Genomic DNA, 20770 nt, shown 5'->3' with positions numbered 1-20770 from the left:
TTTTTAAAGTTTTCCAATTTCGGGGATCCGATAATTATATTTTTCTATTGGACTATCTTCCGCCTTCTCAAGGTTAGTCCTTCTTTATTTCGTCAGATTAAAAGCAAAAAATAATCAACGAGGAAACTGTTGCGAAACTAATTTTGAGTTACTTGTTTTTGATTGCATTTTGAAACGTTATTTTTTATTATATTTCGTAGTTCAAAGGAATTAAAGACGTAATTGTGTTAATTAACTTTTTAAAATATATGAAAAAGTCGATGAAAAAAAAACTCTGTAACAATGAAAATAATATTGGTTGAGATATTTTCTTGATTCTCTACTGGTAATAAAAACTTAATTTTATGTTAATAATTTTCGTTTACTTAGGTTTTTTACTTGGAAATACTATTATTTGTATGAATTATCACGTAAATATGTTCGTTTTGGATGAGATGTTTCTTTAAACTATTAGGGTAATTTCAGTGAAGTGTAATTGATTAAATTTTTACATCAATAGAATCAATGCACGTACAGTTCTGCACGAATTCACAAGACCTTGACGACGGATCCTGGGGCACGATGTGACTTGCACAACCTGGCTCCGCTATTTTTGACACCGGTCACAAAGCAATTTACAAGCTTTTTGTATTCAACAAAAAAACAGGAGCAAGTAACTTTTAGTTTCAACGAAACGCCTCAATAAGAAATAGCGATCTGTAGTACAAAATAAGTAATGAGGCTCACGACATCTAGTGTCTCCGCGCAAAAACCCAATGTTCTATTCAGTAAAGCAAATGAGTACTTCTCTTGTCTCTGTTTACGATAAATCATACAATTTTATTACGGCAATAGTCTATAAACCTTTTTGTCCGCTTTTACAGATTCACATTCTCCGTAACTTGAGAATATGCGGATTTAAATCAATTGAATATTTTCATTGTCATAATATTTCTTTCTAAAACCAACCTTATGATTGTTTGTTTTTAAGGCACAAATGGTTTACAACGATAAGCAACTGATCGTGTTTGTGGATAGTTCTCTAAGTACTTTAATAGAAAACTATTCTTAATTTATTAAAATGATTTCAAATGATCAATAAACCTTATTTTCTAAAATAGTAAACAAGCAACTATTTATTTTTAATAATATTGAAGAGATTTAATATTGAAAGCGATGATGTCTGAATAAAGTTACTAAAAAACTGTGTAAACTATCAGCAACTACACAAGCATGGATATTGTAATTTAGTTCTTATAATTAAGCGTCAGTAGCAGTGGATATGTGGTATATCTTGGTATATATATATGGTGGCGTGTGTGACTTGGTATAAGGCATCGTGACTGTTAGACGCCGGGCGCCGTGACCCGCCAGACAAATCGAGATGAATTGGCGTACAATTCTTTCCTACCTGACTTCCAGCTTCATCGTTGTGTCGCGATGTGACGGCGAAGGCATGACAATATTTCATAGCTGCACGGTGCAGGCCCACGGCAAATGCATCCACTTCAGTTATTACCTTTGGAATACGTTAATACGGTGACTTTAGAGTTATATTTTCTTGTTTCGCAGTTAAACATCATTCCATTTGTCCTGTCAAATGTAAGTTCAAACAGTGTAAATTGTGTTTCTAGACTTACTGACAAGTAATGCGAATGTTTAAAGGCTGTAAAATCATTTCGGCGAAGAAAAGAAAGAACCTTTGGTTGTTAATCCTGCTGTTCATTTAATACCAATATTAAGGTTTATTATAAAGCTGGTTTTCACGTGCGCAAAAAATTAATATCACGTCTGTCCAGTTATCGCAAACATGATCGTGCGTATTCCCGCCGTTCATACTTGTCGGCCTTAATCCTCCCGCGTTCCGAATTTGAGATATTGACAGAGATGGCTTCCTACGTCGAGATTAAAGCGAGTGGAAACCGAATGAAACAAGTGTAACGTTTCACCAGTATCAATCAAAATCGCATTCGATCTTATATATGAATGCCGATGGACGTTTTGCCTTAATTAAGGACGTCGACGTTCGAGAGTTGTTTAACATTGCATGTAAGCAGATTTAATGCAGCATTAACGGTTGCGCAAACGCTGACCCGTGCTGTGATCCTTTTTTAATTTTATGATCGTCACAAAATCATATCCATTAGGTAGGTTAGGTGAATTTAGAAGGAGAGTTGTCACAACTGTATCACGTGAATCAATAATGCATCATCATTAATTGCGTCTCAATTGAATTGTTTAATAAATTCGAAAAGAATTAATTTAATAAACTTAAATGTATGGTTTGTTGTCTTAGACATTATTAGTTAGAATCCTTTGGCCCGAATGACGTGCTTTCGTTACAAAATCCAGTGTCAGAATGAATAGTGAAGGGACGCAAACGTCGACATTTTAGTAAGGCTAGTGTTGGGTCAATACACTGCCAAATTTTCTTCCTAACAGTTAATCCTTCAGATATGTAAGACATTCCTAGTGATGAGATAGAACTGTGGATTAATAATCTTTTCTTTTTGTCAAACGTTTTTTTTAATTGTCGCTTAAAACTTGTTCCTAGGTTCTTACTTTTCTTATGGATGCTTTATTTCTTGGAATTTAGGTAATAAACCAGTAAAAAATATTTTATTATTTTATGTAATCAAGCCTCAGTTTAGTTCCATCGTATTTACTAGAGCTGTATCATGTACTCGGTAGTTAAAATATCGATATTTAATTTTCGTAAAATTTCGGCTATTTTGCGCAACGATTTGCGAACTGGTTTTATTGCATTTTTAAAGAGTTGTATGTCACGTCTAAAGCTGTGAAATTTATTCATGCTTCAGAGAACTTTATTATACACGTTGACGTGGTTATTAATGAGCGATGCTTAGCGGCGATAAGATGACATATTTTGTGTAAGTAAAAATGATGTTGTAAGGTGTCACTTAATATTAAGTTTCAAGGGCGTTGTGTGGTCAAACTGGTTAATCAATAGGCCTCATAAACAATCACGCTATGTTATTACGTGCTGTACAATATGAATATATGATCAGATAAAACTTTAAACAATTTAAATAAAGCCTTCTAAAGCTTTGCACAGCTCTAGAACGTTGCCTGGATTTTTTTGGATAGTCTTATGTAGCATTAAAAGTTGAACGAAATTGATTTCGTTGACAACTCGTTATCTGTTTTATTAAGAGAATAAGGAAGATAACATTATGTTTTTGTACATGTTTTTCGGCAGTGAAAACTCACGGTAATACACTTGATTATCAAATTACATTCCCAATTGTAACTAATACTGTCTGTCATGTGAATGTCATCCAGTTTTGAACACGTTAGTCAAAATGTAATCTTAATGTTTTTATTCTGAGTTTACTCAATATGGCATTGTATTAACATTGTATATTTTATTTTGGTGGTGTTATAAGTGCAGTGACAGCGCGGGCGAGGTTACAAGGAGCAGCTAATTAGGTGAAACATGAGTCCGAGGAAGGCCCGTAACGTGGGAGCTTGAAAAGGATGCACGTTATCATAAAATGGATATGTTATTGTAGTTTATTATATCGCTATAAAAATTTAATGACATCTTTAAATATTAATACTTTACCATATTAAGTAGTAACATAATAAAAATGATATTAAGTACCTAATAATAGCAGTTGTCATATTTAATTCAAAAAATCAGATTTAAGACGTGTTTATAATTTTCTTTCCTAAAAATGTGACCTATTAATTTTTTTTTTAAATACTTTAAGAAGTATTTCGTATATAATTGTTCTATAATACTAATTGTTTAAAATTATTGTAAAAAATAGTATATTTTATCAAAGGATTCACCTTTATGCTTCAATAAAATGAAAAAAATACCGGTGCGATTTGTCCTTTGTCATGGCAGTTGTAGTCCAGATTGTTTTCCTCAAGTCTGAATGTCATATTATGAACTGTATATCAGTTACTTTATGAGGTTAACCTTATAAAATAGGTGATATCTGAAAGTCAAACAGATGAGTTAACATGCTGTTATTCAAAAAATGCAAAAATCGTATTAACTTTTATTTACATAAGACGTAAAATAATTTAGATATGTTGGACTTTTTTCATTTCAGTCCTTCTCTGTAGTACCGTCTCTAAAAAACTGAGTTTATTTTTTGTATCTTCAATATAATCATTTAATACAATCAACATAACCGAATTAAGAATAAATCAAATTAAATTATTCAATTTCCCGGTAACGTGGTTTAAAATTTCAGAACTCTAGATCCCAAAACATCTAATTCATGATGAAACTTATCAGGTAAAGAGTTAGGTTAGCAAAGGACGCAAAAACTATGAGTTCTTTTTGATCCTATTTTAATGAGAAAATATACATTAATGTTTTATTCCATCTATTCCATATTATTCTTTCGTAAAGCAACAATGATTTATACCGCTGTATACTGTCGAGTTCTTTTGAATTAAACAAATAAAAGAATTTGGTCGTCCGTTTGTCCGGGACACCAGTGTACGCCCTATTTGTTGAACGAGTACATGTTATTCAACTTCGTGTCAATTATACATTTAAAGGTACATTTCCGCCGTTCCTTTGAACGTTTTATCGATCCTTATTTCAATCGTTTATTATCGATTATCGTTACTTGATCTCGATACGTCGTAAATAAATTTTAATTGATGAAATTTGTATGCAATTAAAATTTTGTGTTAATAAAAAAAACAAGCTTTCGCGATCTTATCAACGTATTATTTATGTTTTAAAATCAGTAATTATTGATTGGTAACCCCTGCAGAGAAGCCGTTTAGTTGGGTACTGCGGTACATTTTCTATTTCAACGTTACACAGTCGTGGAGCCCGCAAAAACAAAAAAAAATTGTGCACGAATGACAGACGACCACATAAAAGACAGGTGTCAAGTTGAGCAATTTCGTGTTTCATATGATTAGTGTGCATATTGGAGGTCTTATTTTAGTTCTCGTTCCCTTTCCACCCTTATAAGAAGGGACAATATCCTTTTTCTGCGCAGTCCTCCATCCAATGTAGGAAACGAATCTGCAATTGCATATGGGCAGTGGCCTCTTCCTCCTTTGCCACCGTATAACATAAAAAAGAAAAAAAAAGACGCTGTTGTTAGCATTAAAAGGGGAAATGGCTATTTTAATTCCCTCGAATTATTATGAACAAGCATGATGTTAGTTATTCAGTTAATATTAATAATAATTGCCGTAGTTTACACTCCCTTTGATAAAGATATTCTTATTGAATAGTGCCAAACTTGTAAAAAAATGACATAAAATTGATAAGAAATTCTTTTGTCAATGCGCTCACAAATAAATATAATGAAGGTTTTTTAACACCGTCTTAAAAGAAGGGCGTCGGCGCAAAACCTTGGAGAAAGGTGGACTCTTTTAATAAAGCCGATCGATCGGACTTATTTAAAGTCGCAATAAAAGGAATTTCTTAATGATACTGGACGCCGATATTAATATTGGTCGGAGCGGTTCGGCTCTTCGCTTAAATGTAGTTATAAATTACATTTTTGGTGGTGGTTTGAACTTTGTGAGCGCGTTCTCGCCGCGCCTGACCATTCCGGTCGTACGGAGTCCTTGCCTTGCCCGCTGGTAATGTACATTTCAATCAAAGAATGCATAACATGTTAATAATTTTTGATTAATACCTTTCAAGTATTGTGCAAAGATTCATTAAAATTCTGTTTTAATTAACACGATGTTGATAAAAATTTGCATAAATTTTTAAGTTGTGTATTGATAAAAATTTCAGTCGCATGTTACAATTGGTATTTAGGTTAAAAATCTTAATCATTAATTTTACTACAGATCAATGAAGATCGAGAATTGCTCTGTTTCACCTTCTTCCTTTTCAGATTCACCTTAGTAGCAAAACTCTATGTACAGACTACGTCCTAACAATTCTGAAATCATTGCTTCTTCTTAAGACTATATAAATATTCATATTTATACTAATACGAATGTAATGTTTTTATGAGGATGTAATGTATTCTATTGAGACCTCGTGCAGCTTAAAACGGTTTGATAGATTTTGAAATGGAGTCAATGTCTTGTTTTACCGTCAGTGGCGCATATTCTGTACTAGCTTTGTTATACATCTGCGTCTAATTTCAGCGAGATCCATACAGCCTTTTTGGAGACACCTTTAAACAAACAACCATCCAACCATTCAAATATTCGCATTTATAATATTAGTAAGATCTATGTCATGTTTAAGTTCTTTAACATTATGGCTGTCGGTATGACCGTGATCTAACTGCGATGCTAACGGTTAGAATCTAACCTCACATTGTGTTTGATGTCTAAGGTTAATCGTTAAATGTACCTCCTGCACATTAGTCTCAGTGTATAGTCTATTTGATTGGAAATCGAGACGAAAGGAAGTGCCCGGTCGACCTTACACACTTGTTACCAATACCATATCAATTTAATATAAGTAAAAGGTCCGTTTCCTGTCATTATTGCATTGCGAGTGAACCGAGCATCTAGTCTCACTCGTGCTGCATACTAAAACAATTATGTGGTAATGAATTTGTTACTACATACTTTGAAATGTAAAAAAATTATTTAAATGTCATTGAAATCCTTTAAATAAGTATTTGTTTGTTAAATGAATTACTTCGAATCCTGTATATGTACTTTACCGCAGCCCTGATTGTCATTTCTCAATATCCTAATCGTATAAACAAGAGAAAATTATGCTTGTCTCGTCTTAATGGTTTAAAATATTCAAGAAGTATGTTAATGAAAATATTTTACAACATAAGATTGCATTTGACTTAATTGTATTTTAACTTACGTAATTTTAATAATTCTGATTGCATTATTACAGTAATTAGAAATTGTTTCAAGACGATCAAGATAAGGTTTGATATTGTTTAGTGTTGCGCATTGGACACTATCAGTAGCCTCAGAATGGCACACCCAGGTCATTAAAGCACCATTCAATGTTTAAAATGTACTTCGTATAACAATAGACCGGGCTTAATAGCCGAAGGGTACTCGAGAATAATCTTCGATCATTTTGCAATACTGAGTGGCGGCGATAATTAGAACTGCGTCCGGGCTCTTACAGCATCCTGATTCTAACGCCAACTCACTGTGGATATTTATAACGTAATATGTAACATTTTTTGTTAAACTAATTTAGACCTAAAATCCTTTTGTTAATAGTATAATTTTAAGCAACATTAAGTTGCCACTTTATTCTTTTGGATATAATAATCTTTGTTACAATTTTCAGAGACTGAATGACGTATAATGTAATTGGAGTATAAGGAATACTATTCTTAAAATTGGTGTGTTTAAGGGTTATTTTTGTTTGCATTGCGTTTTTCTATATGTCGTTATAAATGGTGTAAGAGATTGATATGGTCCCTAAGAAGCTGGACGAGTTTCGTAAGGGACCGCCGCGCTATCGCATCGAATTGATATCTTCTAATTATAAGGTACGATAGTAAGGAAAGCCGCGTGTACCGGAATCAATTGCTAGCCTACGTTTATGTGTTCCTTTTTGTAAACTAAACTATAACAATATCATTTACACGATTTACTTAATTAATAAAACTATTACAAAGTATGTTGTTACAAAATATTAATTCTAGCTTTGCCCCAACTTTATCCGTGCGGAATTAAAAAAATAGGAGCCTAGATGTACTTCCAGAGTGTGTTTTACATCCATGCAACATTTCAGCGATATTTGTTGTGTCGTTTTGGAGGTACCTTCTAACAAACATCCATCCAAACGTCTTCGCATTTATAATATTAGTAAGATTATAAGGCAGCATGCTTACTAATTTAATTGCAAAAATTCTTTGAATTGTTCTAAAATGATTCAATCAATCGCGTGTTTTTATAAGGGGCAAAAATAATTTCGTCTTTAGCTATAGGTCACCGCGAGGCCATCCCTCTCGTTCGATCCTCAACATTCGAGAGCAATAAAAAATATATTTTTATGAACACGTGAGGACACTGTGAATTATGAATAAGACTTCTTTATTGAGATTTTATTGTAACGTCATAATTTTTATAATGCCAAAGAAACTTTTAGTGGAATATGGCGAGTCGTTTATGTCTTATGTTCTGCGATGCAAACGAGCGACATTACTTTTGGGTTTCGACTATCAAAGTACATTTAAAAATCATACTTTTGTCTCTCTCATTTTCTTACTAAATTTAGAGACAGCAATATGTGCCAAAACAAGTGTCACTTTAGTGGAATTTCATGGTTATATTGCGTCGCATTTTTATATTTTAACAAGAGAATACATTTTATTCAGTCGTTGAGGTGATGGTAATGTGTTGGGGTGTAGGCAGTGAGACGTCAACTTCTGAGACGACAGTAACGAACCGAGAGCTCCGTGTAAGGATGTTATGCTGCCTTTTGACATCATTAAGGTAGGACGTTGAGCCGCGTAGGGCGATGCTTGACGTTACGGAAGCAACTGGCTGGTTGTTTGGAGCAATGACGAGAAAAAAATGCAACCGAAATGAATTCACGGAACACAAGACGGAGATAATTGTTGTCATACAAACTTGAATAAATACTTCTTTGAAAAATATTTTTTTTAATATAGTATAGTTTAAATAATTAGCTAACGCTTGAGAGAAACTTAAGAGCATTTACTTGTAGCTTTTTAATTTAAGATTGATGAGATGAAATTGCCGCTTGACAGGTGTATGGTAATCATGTCCACGATATTATACTATGATGATACATCTATTAAATATTTACATAGTAATCATGAGTAATACTGCTCTCTGCAAACAAAAAAGATATATTTACTTAGAAGATGTTTGTGCGTTTTTATTTGTTAGTAATGATGGAAAATGTTTTCTAATTACAAGTATTTGTAGTTTTTCAAATATGTATACTCAAAAGAGAATTAGAAACATATCTAGAGTGCTAAATTAGATGTAGTTAATCTTACTAATATTATATCCGAATGTTTAGATGGATGGATGTTTGTTTGATGGTGTGTCCAGGACGGCTGAACGGATCTCGATGAAATTTGGCATACATATAGAACATAGCCTGAAAGAACACATAAGCTACTAATTATGTTTTCGTCGACATGTGCGAGAGCTAGTTAATAACTGTAACTGAAAGACTAGGATCGTATTTTCTGTACCTATAAATAATAGTTGATTGTTCTTAAGTCAATAAGCGTCGTATATATGAAAGAGAAATGTTATTAAAACAGATTAAAGCTAGTTTAGTTTTATCTGGGCCTCGATTAAATGCATCACGAGTTAATTAAAACAACTGCCGGATAAATTGTTTATTGAATAATTGTTGAGCGAAACTAACAAACTTTATAGCGATCATCTCGAGTAGATAGTGTGGGCGTGTGCAAATTATCTGTCTCGGTATTTAGGTTAATTAAAGATTTAAGAGACGTTTACTTATTAGAATGTACAAAGTGTATTAATCAACACATGTTATAATGCAAAGTCACTTCCCGTCTGTTTGCTTTTTAAAGCGATTACCTCTAAAATTAAAGCAGGTTTTTTATAAGTTTTCACACACATAATAAGATTTGTTCTACCACATATTCGTAGCTTGGAATGTCTATTTATGTTTATGAAAATATAATGTCTTATATTTTTAATTCATACTCACACAGCACGAACATTCAACCATTTAGACAACGAATTTCATTAAAAAAATTACTAAATTTCGAAAATGAAATAAAACATGCAATATGCACGTTTTATTTCATTTTCGAATTGTATTAGTTAAAAACGTAATTGAATTAGTTAAAAAAAATTGTATTTTAAAGTGTTCTAAAATATAAAAACATTAATTCATTTAGTTAACAAGCAACGAAGACTTAAATTGAATTTAAATTGATTTAGTAGTTGAAAATAATTTTTTTGTAAGCCATTGGTTAAGTAGCTTACTAATTTTCTTAGAAACGACCCAGGAACTGAAATTACACTATTTTTTACTTAAAACGCTGCTAAATGTATCAACTGGATGTTGATGGACTTTTGTCATAGCCTATAAGCATGTCAAAATAGACAGACACTAGGGATGAGAGGCGGCTCGTAGAGCACCGATACCTGATGACCACAGCCAGTTTGAAAAGACTGCAGCAATGAAAAACAAGAAAAATAAACATTTCTAATGAAAAATAACTCATATAAAACGGCTAAAAAATTCACGTTTGTTCGGTCACAGGCCGCGTCCGCGTAATAATACCAGTCCCACTTACCTTGATGCAGAGCCACCGATGGGCTCGGAACTAGTCCGTGCCACCACCGGATGTACAAACGTGTGTGTTTTAGCCGTTTTCATGTAAATTTATTATAATGTCTCACGAAAGTTTAAATAATTTAATTTCGAATGAACTATTTATTACTGATAACAACTGTTGGTCTTAACAGAAAGACATCTGTTGTTAAACATTTTAGCTTTGTTTTAGTTAGTGTGTCAAATATAACACAATGTCACCTAATTGCTTTTAAATAGAGCAACGCTTTTATTTAAATTACTTAGTGTCCATATTTCCATTAGTACTAAGACAGGGTTTTAATTAATTAATAAAAAACGTAAATATAAATTATCTAATAACTGACCTACGATGTGATTAATCTTGTTTATGCAATTATTCGCTTGTAAAAGCCTTAAAAATCAATTTATCATGCAATTGAATATCAATTAATAACTAGATGACTGTGTTACCTCCAATGTCAGTATAATGCGACTTTACTGACTCATTTTAAATTGCATTACCATTTTATTTCGAAATTAATGTATTAAAACAAATGTTTTTCAAGGTAACAATTAATTCAACTTCACTATCCGCACAAAAGATTCCTTGTCCATTTGTGAATCTTTACTCTAGATTGGAGCAGAATTAATAAAGCCAGAAAATGTTAGACGTGCGACTTCTCCATAATCTTGGCCCCATATGGTTTTAGCCCTTAAGACATTTCAAATTTTGTATAAATCATAGAGTATAAAGGTATTTTTTTTCTATTCTTTAGTTTATTAAGCTCAACCTGCTTGTTACTATATAATAGGTACTTTACTTATGGAAATGTCGTTCTTCAGTACTGGCTACTTCATGTAAAAAAAAATATGTATTTTGCTGAGAATTCTAATTTCAAATAAATTTTATTAGAATTTTATTTTAAAAACATGGAATTCTTTTTCCAAAAGTAGTAATTTGTTTATTGATTACCTAGCCTAAATCTAGCTGGTGACGCCTATGGCTATACACATGCTATTGAAAAAAAAAACTGAGCAGCTGAATATTTCAAATACGAGCTTAGATAAGACGCACAATAATTATCGGTTTAGTTGATACTAATGCAACGAGCACGCAAAGCTAATTGCTGTAGAAAAATGAGAATATCGCGATGTTGGTATCGCGGCTTGTCCCCGCCCGAGGGCGCTGTTGACGCGATGATTGCGTTTAATTGAAACTTGACGTTCGCTACAAAGTTAGACCTGTATTTCATTTGTTTTACAATAATTATACCGCTGACCAGTTGCTAATATAACAAACATTCTTAAACAAATTGTCGTTTACTCACTCTTAATGGCGTTGAATATTGTTACTCATAATATAATAATGGAAATTATAGCTGTTGTTTGATGACATAGTTCACAAGTCTTAAACAACAACTTTTAAATATAAATATTTCCGAAATTTGCGATGTCTGATACATAAGCTTCGTTTTTGGCACTCTTAATTATTCCAATTGGTGCAAATTAATAAAATGCTATTGATAATACTTTCATGTTGTTAATCTGTTCTGCGTCTATCTCCGTTCAGGATTCCTTTAAAGTGATATGTTCAATATATGCAGAAAGGTATTTAATTACCGCATAATATAAGGCTCGTTTTCTATAGCGAGTGTGTAAAGTTATGCCGATGTGGAATGTGGACCGAACGCGTGCTCCGCTCGTGCCAATTTGTGAATAGCGCCGGACGTTCTGCTTTCTTTCCTCTATTGCTAAACAAGTTAGGTGAATATCACTGCTTTGTTTTAGAAACAACTGAAATAGTTTATCGATATCGATAATGAAAATTTGTTTTGTGTGTATTCGATGTATTGTTGCGGACTTGTGGCCACAAAGAAATTGTTATATATTTTATAACTTTGTAAGTTTTTAATTTAAATCAAGAAAAGTAATCTCTCATCTGCTACATAAATGATACCTAAAGGATTTTTCTAAAACAAAAATATTTTGTATTCAAAATAACAATTAGGGTTGAATTTTATAGATGTTCTGTAAAATTGTCTTGATAAGAATATTTTTATGGAATGTAATTTTCTTACTTATGAAGCAAAAATGAATTGAATGTGTATCGATAAAGATGAACTGCATTTCGTGTACATCACTAAAACGTCATAAGAGGTGATCACGCCGGCGGCGGCCGGTACTCCCGTCCCAGCCTACCGGCGTAGCTCATTAGAATGATTGATGCCGTGTTTGAATGCATAAATATGTGCCTACTGAGCACATTACTCCAGTCACGAGCCCGCGCCGCGCGTGTAATGCAATATCATGTATGACTACCATCCGCTACGGGTCATGAGCTTTGATTAATCAAACAATATTATATACTATACGGATTTTGCAAAGTTATTAAAAATTCTGACGTCATGAAATATATAGCACGTCCAGGTTAACATTAAGGTTCTGGTATAGCAAATTGTTTTACGCAAATCGGAAGAATTATAAGTGGGTTATAACTGTCTTTTTTCTCTCATTGGTTTACAGGCCTTAATGCTTTTTACCTATAATTCGTGTATTCATAGTTTCTTAGGTTTAATTACCTCTATAACTAGTTTTGTCGACAATGTAATACTTACGTACATATGTAGCTATATAATTAATGTAAAATGCGGTAGCGAAAAAAACTAAAAATATGTCCTTGTTTATTGTAAACACTATAAAAAGATATACTTTACGCAATTACTGCAGATTTTATAAGATAACAAATAAATTAAAACGTGGTTTCAAAGGCCTCGCGAGTTTACATCACCAAGATACATAAACTAGCCTATTATCCTTGTCAACATATGTTAAATGCTCTCAAACATATGTAAGTTTTTGACATGAAAAGAAGTAAGTTTTGATGACTTGTATCACCTGAAAGTATTATCTGTAATTACTTTTAAAATTTGTCATTATTTCGTTTATTAGTTAGTACTATATTGTCTTTCATTATGGGTCAAAAGTGTAGCGTTTTGAGAGATCATTCATCTTTGTTAGATATATGTAAAACTTATAATGATCTTCCTGGCTTCATCTCACAAACGAGGTCGGCATATTAGGTTTTATAAAACTTACTAGCAGTCGCCTGCGATTCTGGTAGCGCGGTATTAAAATTATTAGTCTATGTGTTCTTCCACGCTATGTTCTAGATCTGTGAAAAATTTCATCAAGATCCGTTGAGCCGTTCCGGAAATACCTTCAAACTAACATCCATCCAAACATTCGCATTTGTAATATTAGTAAGGTAATGATAACTATTTTGGTAATGTTTTTTGAAACTTGCAATGTAATGTAATTTTTTTTTATATTAGTTCGTATATTTATGACAGTATTTTTATGACACTGCTACCAATAAGTGAGCAAGGAGCCGCTACAGGCTCGACTTGCGACATCAAACCGTAACTGGTTGAATGAATAAAACATACTTATGATTTAGTATCGCTTTTCTGTTGCACAAAGCACAACTAGAGTTGAGCTACTAGTTACAGTATAGAGAACGAAATCTAATTCTTAAACTAGTTGTCTCCCAAGACTCCGTCCTCGTGAAATTAAAGAAAAACTTAATGAATAGCTTATGTATTCTTCCAGACTATGTTCTACATCATTGCCGAATTTCAGCGAGATTCGTCGAGTCATTCTGGAGATACCTTCAAACAAACATTCATCTATTCATCCATCCAACCAACCATATAAACAATTTCATTTATAATATTACTAAGATTTTATGTATTGGGACGTATTTTATTTATGCATCAGATAGTATTGTACATTTATTGAAGTCGAATTACGATATGTGTTAAAATTGTATTGAAATTCAGTGTTAGAACAAAGTTGACGTGAACGTTATTAAAAGATTTTAAACACAACTTGATATTATATAGTGCTCAGTATTCTGATAAGATTAATGATAAACTTTATCATGCTCTGATTAAAAGTGGTCGGGTTAGAGGCCTTGTTTGAATCACTTTCCCATTTCACGACAAGAGCGGAGTGGTAGGCGATGGTATTGCGCGTCCAATCGATGCGGTTGCACGGATCGCTTCCCTTGTAACCGCAACTCGGTCACAAATCACACAGCCCCTGCTTCTTGTGTGTTTAGAAGTTTCACCCAAGTCTACGCGCGGTTAAGGAGAAACTGAATGAATATGAACGCTTCAATTGATAGCGATGTATAGAACTCACCGAGGTGCTTGCGCTCATCTTAAATCGCTGCTGTGTGATTAACAACTATATTGAAAGCGTTTATTTGAAAAATTGCTTACAAAAATATTAATTTTTAGTAGCCATCTTTTGTGTGAATCAATAAGATCAATAAGCAGTTGTCCCTTAAAATTTTGGATATGTCTGAATATTTTTTTAAGTAACGATTTATTAGTATGAACAGAATAAAATAAAAGACATGCGATTTATTTAATAAGAAAACAGATGACTGCAATGTTGTATTAGTTTCATCATTTAAATTAACATAAGAAATGTTAAGAGGTGCGCGCACTGCGTGCTAGATGTCTGAATATTCTGTTTATTTATTCTAACAGGTTGAACAGCTTAAGAATGCTTTTCACGTTTGTAATACAGATTACGGAGCGCATTCTTGTACGCGAAGTGTTCACTGAGATGTAACAAATTTTCTCTTACCAAGTTCTAGTTCAATCAGGAAGCGAACCGAGTAATATATTGTAATGAATCCTGGAATAAATATAGCCCTCATTTTACATATGTATTTAACAATATAAATGGTGCTTATAAATTTTTTACAAGTACACTTTTTAACCGAAACAAAAATAGACTTATTAAAGTATTAAGTTGTTAATCAAAAACTCATATCTAAAGTTTGATTAAGTTAATAGTACTAATATTAGTTCTGTGCTACAGAATTACATTATTGATATTTCAAAATGTATTTCTAAAGTCCGATGCAATTACAGGCGTATAATGTAAACAGTCCCCGCAGGACTTGAATATCTTCTACGTTGGACAGAAAATTACATAGCGAGGAGATCTAATGTAATACTGATGGAAATATATGTTATAAATTAAAAACAAGATATTTATGAATATAACATGGAAATGAGAAAGTTAAAAAAACGGGCAACTGGGAAAAATTCGAAAGAAACTCATGTAAAAGTCGTGTTATCAATATTATTGTAGATTGCTTGATATGCATACATTTTTTTTAAAATGGGCAAGCGTGGGACATCCGTAATTGCAAATACGTTACGGGCTTTGGTATTATATATTTCAAAAAATATTATATAAATCTCAAACCAAGCGTTTTCAATAGTTTTGTAATGCCTATAATTACCAAAAGTAACTATAGTATCATAAAAAAGTACCTGAAACAAATCTTTAATGAACTTAACGGAGATATCTAGTCATGACCACAGTAAGTGAAATCAGCTTTGCGATGCTTCGGTCAAATGAAAAACTGTATCAGTGTAGAAAATCAACGCTAGATAGCATTGAGAGTGAAAACGAGATGCCATCGGCGTTGTAAAAACCAATATACTTTGACACGCTGTCTTAGTGAATGTGAAACAAGATTAGAAGTTTATAACGGTTCTTGTTATCTGGTTTGTTCTCGCCTATGATTACATACAATAAAACAACATACTTTAATCTATTATTGAGATATGCACAACAGCGAGAGTGTGCCCCGAGGTATAGAAGACTGCCGTTTGGGTCTCGGGGCCGCGGTTATTTCTTAAATTGGGACGCTTAATACACAATCGCTTTAGTTTCGTTAGAATATAATAATGGACAGGTTTCATTACGTATACTAAATTACATCTTGTTATGCTGTCTTTGATAGGTTGCCACTAATGTATTTCCATACATAAAGCAATACTTGTTATATACCTATGAGTAAGTGGTGCATGCTTAATTGATTTGTTACATTTAAATTAAAATATTCATATGAATAAATATTTGTAAACATGTATAGATTTAATATTATGCATCAATGTATAATACTTATATAAGTCACATAATAATGACAATTTTAGGAATATGGTATATCCTTTTTTGTCATTTGATCTTAAATTGAAAGATATAAACGTTCTTAGTTACATCATAATATATTTAAAACAATGTATAATGGGTCAATAATAACAATGGCCCCGAGCGTCTCTTCAATGAGACAGGGTTGCGAAGAATCCCCGGGCACAAAGTACTAAAGTTAGGAACATGGAACGCACGTAGCTTAAAACAAAACGGAAAACTAAGCACCACCTTGAAGGAAATGAAGAGGTTAAGAATCGATTACTATAATTTTTAGGGACACATGATCTCGGAGTTCTTTTTTTATTCGAATAATATGTAATTGCCATTATTGTATAAAATTAGAGTGTCTTTATGTTATATAGAAAAAGAATAAAGTATTTCTTGACCATGTGTATGCTTTTAGTTTGAATCCAATTGTAAAAAAATTTGTGTGTCTGTCTATCCGCTAGCTCTCGTTAGTTCCGAAGTTTGAAGAGAAGTTAACTGGAAGGTAGCTTATGTGTATGGGAACAATTTTTTTTTAATACTGCGCTGATGAAGCCGCTGGCGTACGTTAGTTTTAAATAAATGTAAATTTTATTCAAAAGAATATATTAGCATTTAATACTCTAATTTGTTACTCTTTGCAAATGCAATATCAAGCTGGCTGGTTATAAAGTTATTAAAAAAAAATAACGAAGAATAGATAAATATAATTTTTAAATATATTAAAATATACAGGACCTACAACTTAATTATCATTAATTAAACAATTATTGTATACATTAAGATATTTTTGGTAATCATTTGTCAGGTGCATCGTTATTTGTTACTTCCATTTACGGCAACTGTTTTTGTTTTTTTAATGATTAAGGCCAAAGTCCGCAAGTGCGCATTACGGGCATAAGTTTCGTGGCTAATTAGCGCAATCTCGCCGGCAGGGCCTCGCCGGACCATACCAAATATTCGTGTCTTCCGCGCGGCTTGTTATTTGGGAATTCGCTCTTATTTTACTTAATATATTTTTGGGTTCTGCTTACAAGAACCAATCTTAATAATATTATAAATGTGAATGTTTGCATGAATGTTTGTTAAAAGGTATATTCAGAACAGCTCCATGGATTTCGCAGAAATTTGATATAGAAGAACAAAGTCTGGAAGAACTTACTATTAATTAAGATTTAAGGAAGTTATTTAAATACGGATATCGTAAGACTATGACGTTATAGACAGCGAAAAATAACATTACAAATTGCCTTTATAACAAGGTTTTGTATTGAGGAATTATAGATTTTACTATTACCTGCATGTAGTAAATTTCATACATGTAAAAATGGAGATAATTTTTTATTATTACGGAACACTGCTCGTTAAAATATATCGTTGTGAGATTCTTTAATTTCTTCTTTTTTGTAACGTGTCACGGAGGAGACGCAGTGGCAGACTTTTTCGTACGGGCCACTTATTTTGGCGTACAAAAGTGTATCAATTATTTAGCTAACTGTATCGTGGAACAGAAATAATATTCACTCAACGAAATTATTACTTACATAAAAACGGAAAATTAACTTGACGCAGAGTAAAGCCACAAAATATGTTATTACGAAAAACTCCATTAAAATTTACGTTAAGTGGATTCCACTAGAAAACATTTAATGTTATATTTTTGTCCTTTTTTACGTGATGTTGGCAAAATATTCCAAAGTATCTTAAATAATTTAACCGGGTTCAAGTATCTCGTGGTTGTTGATGGTTACCCAAAAGTTATTGCTTATATTTGGTCAAAAAAATTACGCAAATAAATGTTTTTAAAGCTTTAAGTTTAAAACTGCATATGTTGCAATACTTACCCGAGACAGAAATTAAGAAAAATAAGTGCAAAAATCGGTTAAGAAACATTAAAGTTTTAACGAATCTTTTTGATGAAAACGAAGGACTAACGCTCAGAGTGTAAAAATTAAAACTATTTTTTGAAATATTACGATGTTTATATAATAAAATGAAAAATAAAATAAATATACAATAAATTTTAAAAGTAAATCGAGATGCGTTCCATTAAGCTTTAAAACTTTGTACGGCCGAAGCTCGCGGAACGAAACGGAAGAAACCTGTCGCCCGCGCTGAATTTATAATATGACTGGTGACGACTCGACCTGTCAGAGAATCTAGATTGTACCACGAGGGTTCTGTACGATTAACGAGTAACTGCATATACATTTTGAATATTTTAAATTTAGTACATGTTCCATTTTGTTAGTTCTTGATTTATGACTGGCATAATTTAACTATGACCAAATAAAGAATATTTGATTGTCAGGAAATTATAAAATATATTATGCTCTGTCTTCTCAAAAGAGGTAGACAGAGATGATAATTTGTAGGTTGGGAAGTTAGATGGTTAAGAAATCGCGTTGGTATTTACACAACGCCCAGGAAAACACATCTCCAAAAGTGCAACTCTTTGACTGGTTTTCGAGATATTTTTTCAAAACATAGCTGTGTCAATCATCATATTTCTATTCTTTTATTTCAAGTTAACAGAAGTACAGTAATCATTTATTATACGAAAAGTTCAAATACTCTACTCTGCAAGTTTTCTATGAAATCCGGGCAAATCAATTCAATCGACCAATATTTGTTGCTAATGATTTGTTGCTTTCATTGTTAATTTGTACCCAGTTCTAGGTAGTGTAAGCCTTATATTATTAAACGTTTAAATTGATTCAATATTGCAATGTGACGTTAATATTTAAATTGGTTTTATCCTAATTGAGAGGAACTCCGGGCGGGACCGGTCGCCGCGTTGGCCGGCGTTCTGCAGTTGCATCGAGCACTATATAATTTAGTAATACTGGACGACATTATGCACAATAGTGTCGACGCTTATCGTCACAGCTACCGTGTAATTATTGATGGCCGGTACACTTATTATCGATGCACGGCCAATTTATCGAGCGCTATCGCAAGTTTCTCGATTTGTAGTAACTGCATTAAAATGAGGCATAACCACATCCATCGCTGTCCAATGTGAGGTGATAATCGAATTTGTTCAATTTTACGTCTATAATTATAGTGGCTGTGGCCTCTTGGGTTATAATTTGTTATTTACTTGGTGCAATGTTCGTATACTTTTAATAAGCAACGTATATTCGTGGTCTGCTTATTATATGTAATATTGCAAACATAAAAAATGACTTTATTCATTGAGTAATATTAAATTTTTAAAATTGCCAATAGCCAATTGTTTTTAACCATAACTTAGTGAAGTTTAAAGATAAATTGGATTTGAATGTTTAGAATATTGTATAGGTTCAAAATAACGGGAATTATAACAAGTTACCCACCAGTATTCTGACAATAATCGGTATGAAATTTTATACAAAGTGTAACACGTACAAACAAGTTATCTCAAAACCGTTTAAATTGTTTTTTTTTTTCTGTAATTAAGTTAAACTTGAATCCATAAAGCAGTAATTAAAGCTGCAGAAGCGAAAAGACACGTGACTTAAAGCGTCATTACCCAAGCTCTATCTAGAGGTCGATATCGATAAGCGAGTTTGCCAGTTTATTAGCGTTCATTCGAACCACTATGTAATTAATTTATCTGCTCCTCATCAAAATATCTCGGCAAGGCATGACCAAACGAGGACCCCACCTTATCTGGATTCGACACTTGACTTCGCCCGCTATGATATGGAGTTACGGATATATATAAATCCGGTGCGCATTTTTCTTTAATTGTATCTCGCACACCTTATTTCACGCCATTTTTCATATTTGTTATACGTTTTGCTATAAAAATGTGTTTAATTTATTACTTTATTGCTGATTAAGATTGTTGGTGCCATGTTAAATACAATTATTTGGTTATTATTTCATCATTTGTATTTACTTTGAAATATTAATTTATTAACCGTTTGGTTACTTGGCAAATAAACTTAAATCCAACTTAATACATTATAAAATAAAAGTAGTGGTGGTAAGAGAGAGTTCTTTGTGTTAGAAAAGTTTGCGTAAGACACTGGGTTTGTGAGACACCAGAGTGGTTGTAAGCCTATTTCGTCAGCCGACCTTGCTTTCCATTAATTAAACACGTCACCGAGCACAGGTGATGGATCGGTCACCTGTTCGAGAACACCGAATATACTGTTACTGGAATAGACTCTTTCTTTTTGGTTTTCATTTACACCGCTACGGAACTGAGAACCATTTTTTATTTCCTTAGGAAATGAAAAATAGCTTTTTTAAATTTTTTCATACATTTTTATTATTTAGTTAATAAAAAACTCATCTGAAGAAAAAGTAAAGCACCTGATACCTATTCAATTTTATCATATCACACAAAAATGTTAATGTCATTAAATTAAAAATAAAAGATTTGGATTTGCTTAGTTTTTCCGAAAATGACTGTTTTAAAACTTATATCGCTTGCTGACTTAATTTTCCAAGATAAAAAATAGTAGAACAGTGAAAGTGACACTTCTAGAGTTCTTTACATCGGCGTCTTGTCACCGCAAGTGCGCTCCCAAAATCATGCAACTGACCACAGGCTTGTTCGTCTCGTTGGATACATTT

Source organism: Papilio xuthus, unplaced genomic scaffold (assembly GCF_000836235.2).
Source record: "Papilio xuthus unplaced genomic scaffold, Pxut_1.1 DF824992.1, whole genome shotgun sequence".
NCBI classification, from domain to species: Eukaryota; Metazoa; Arthropoda; class Insecta; order Lepidoptera; family Papilionidae; genus Papilio; species Papilio xuthus.
The sequence above is the reverse complement of the archived record's forward strand: the minus strand, read 5'-3'. Positions refer to the sequence as shown.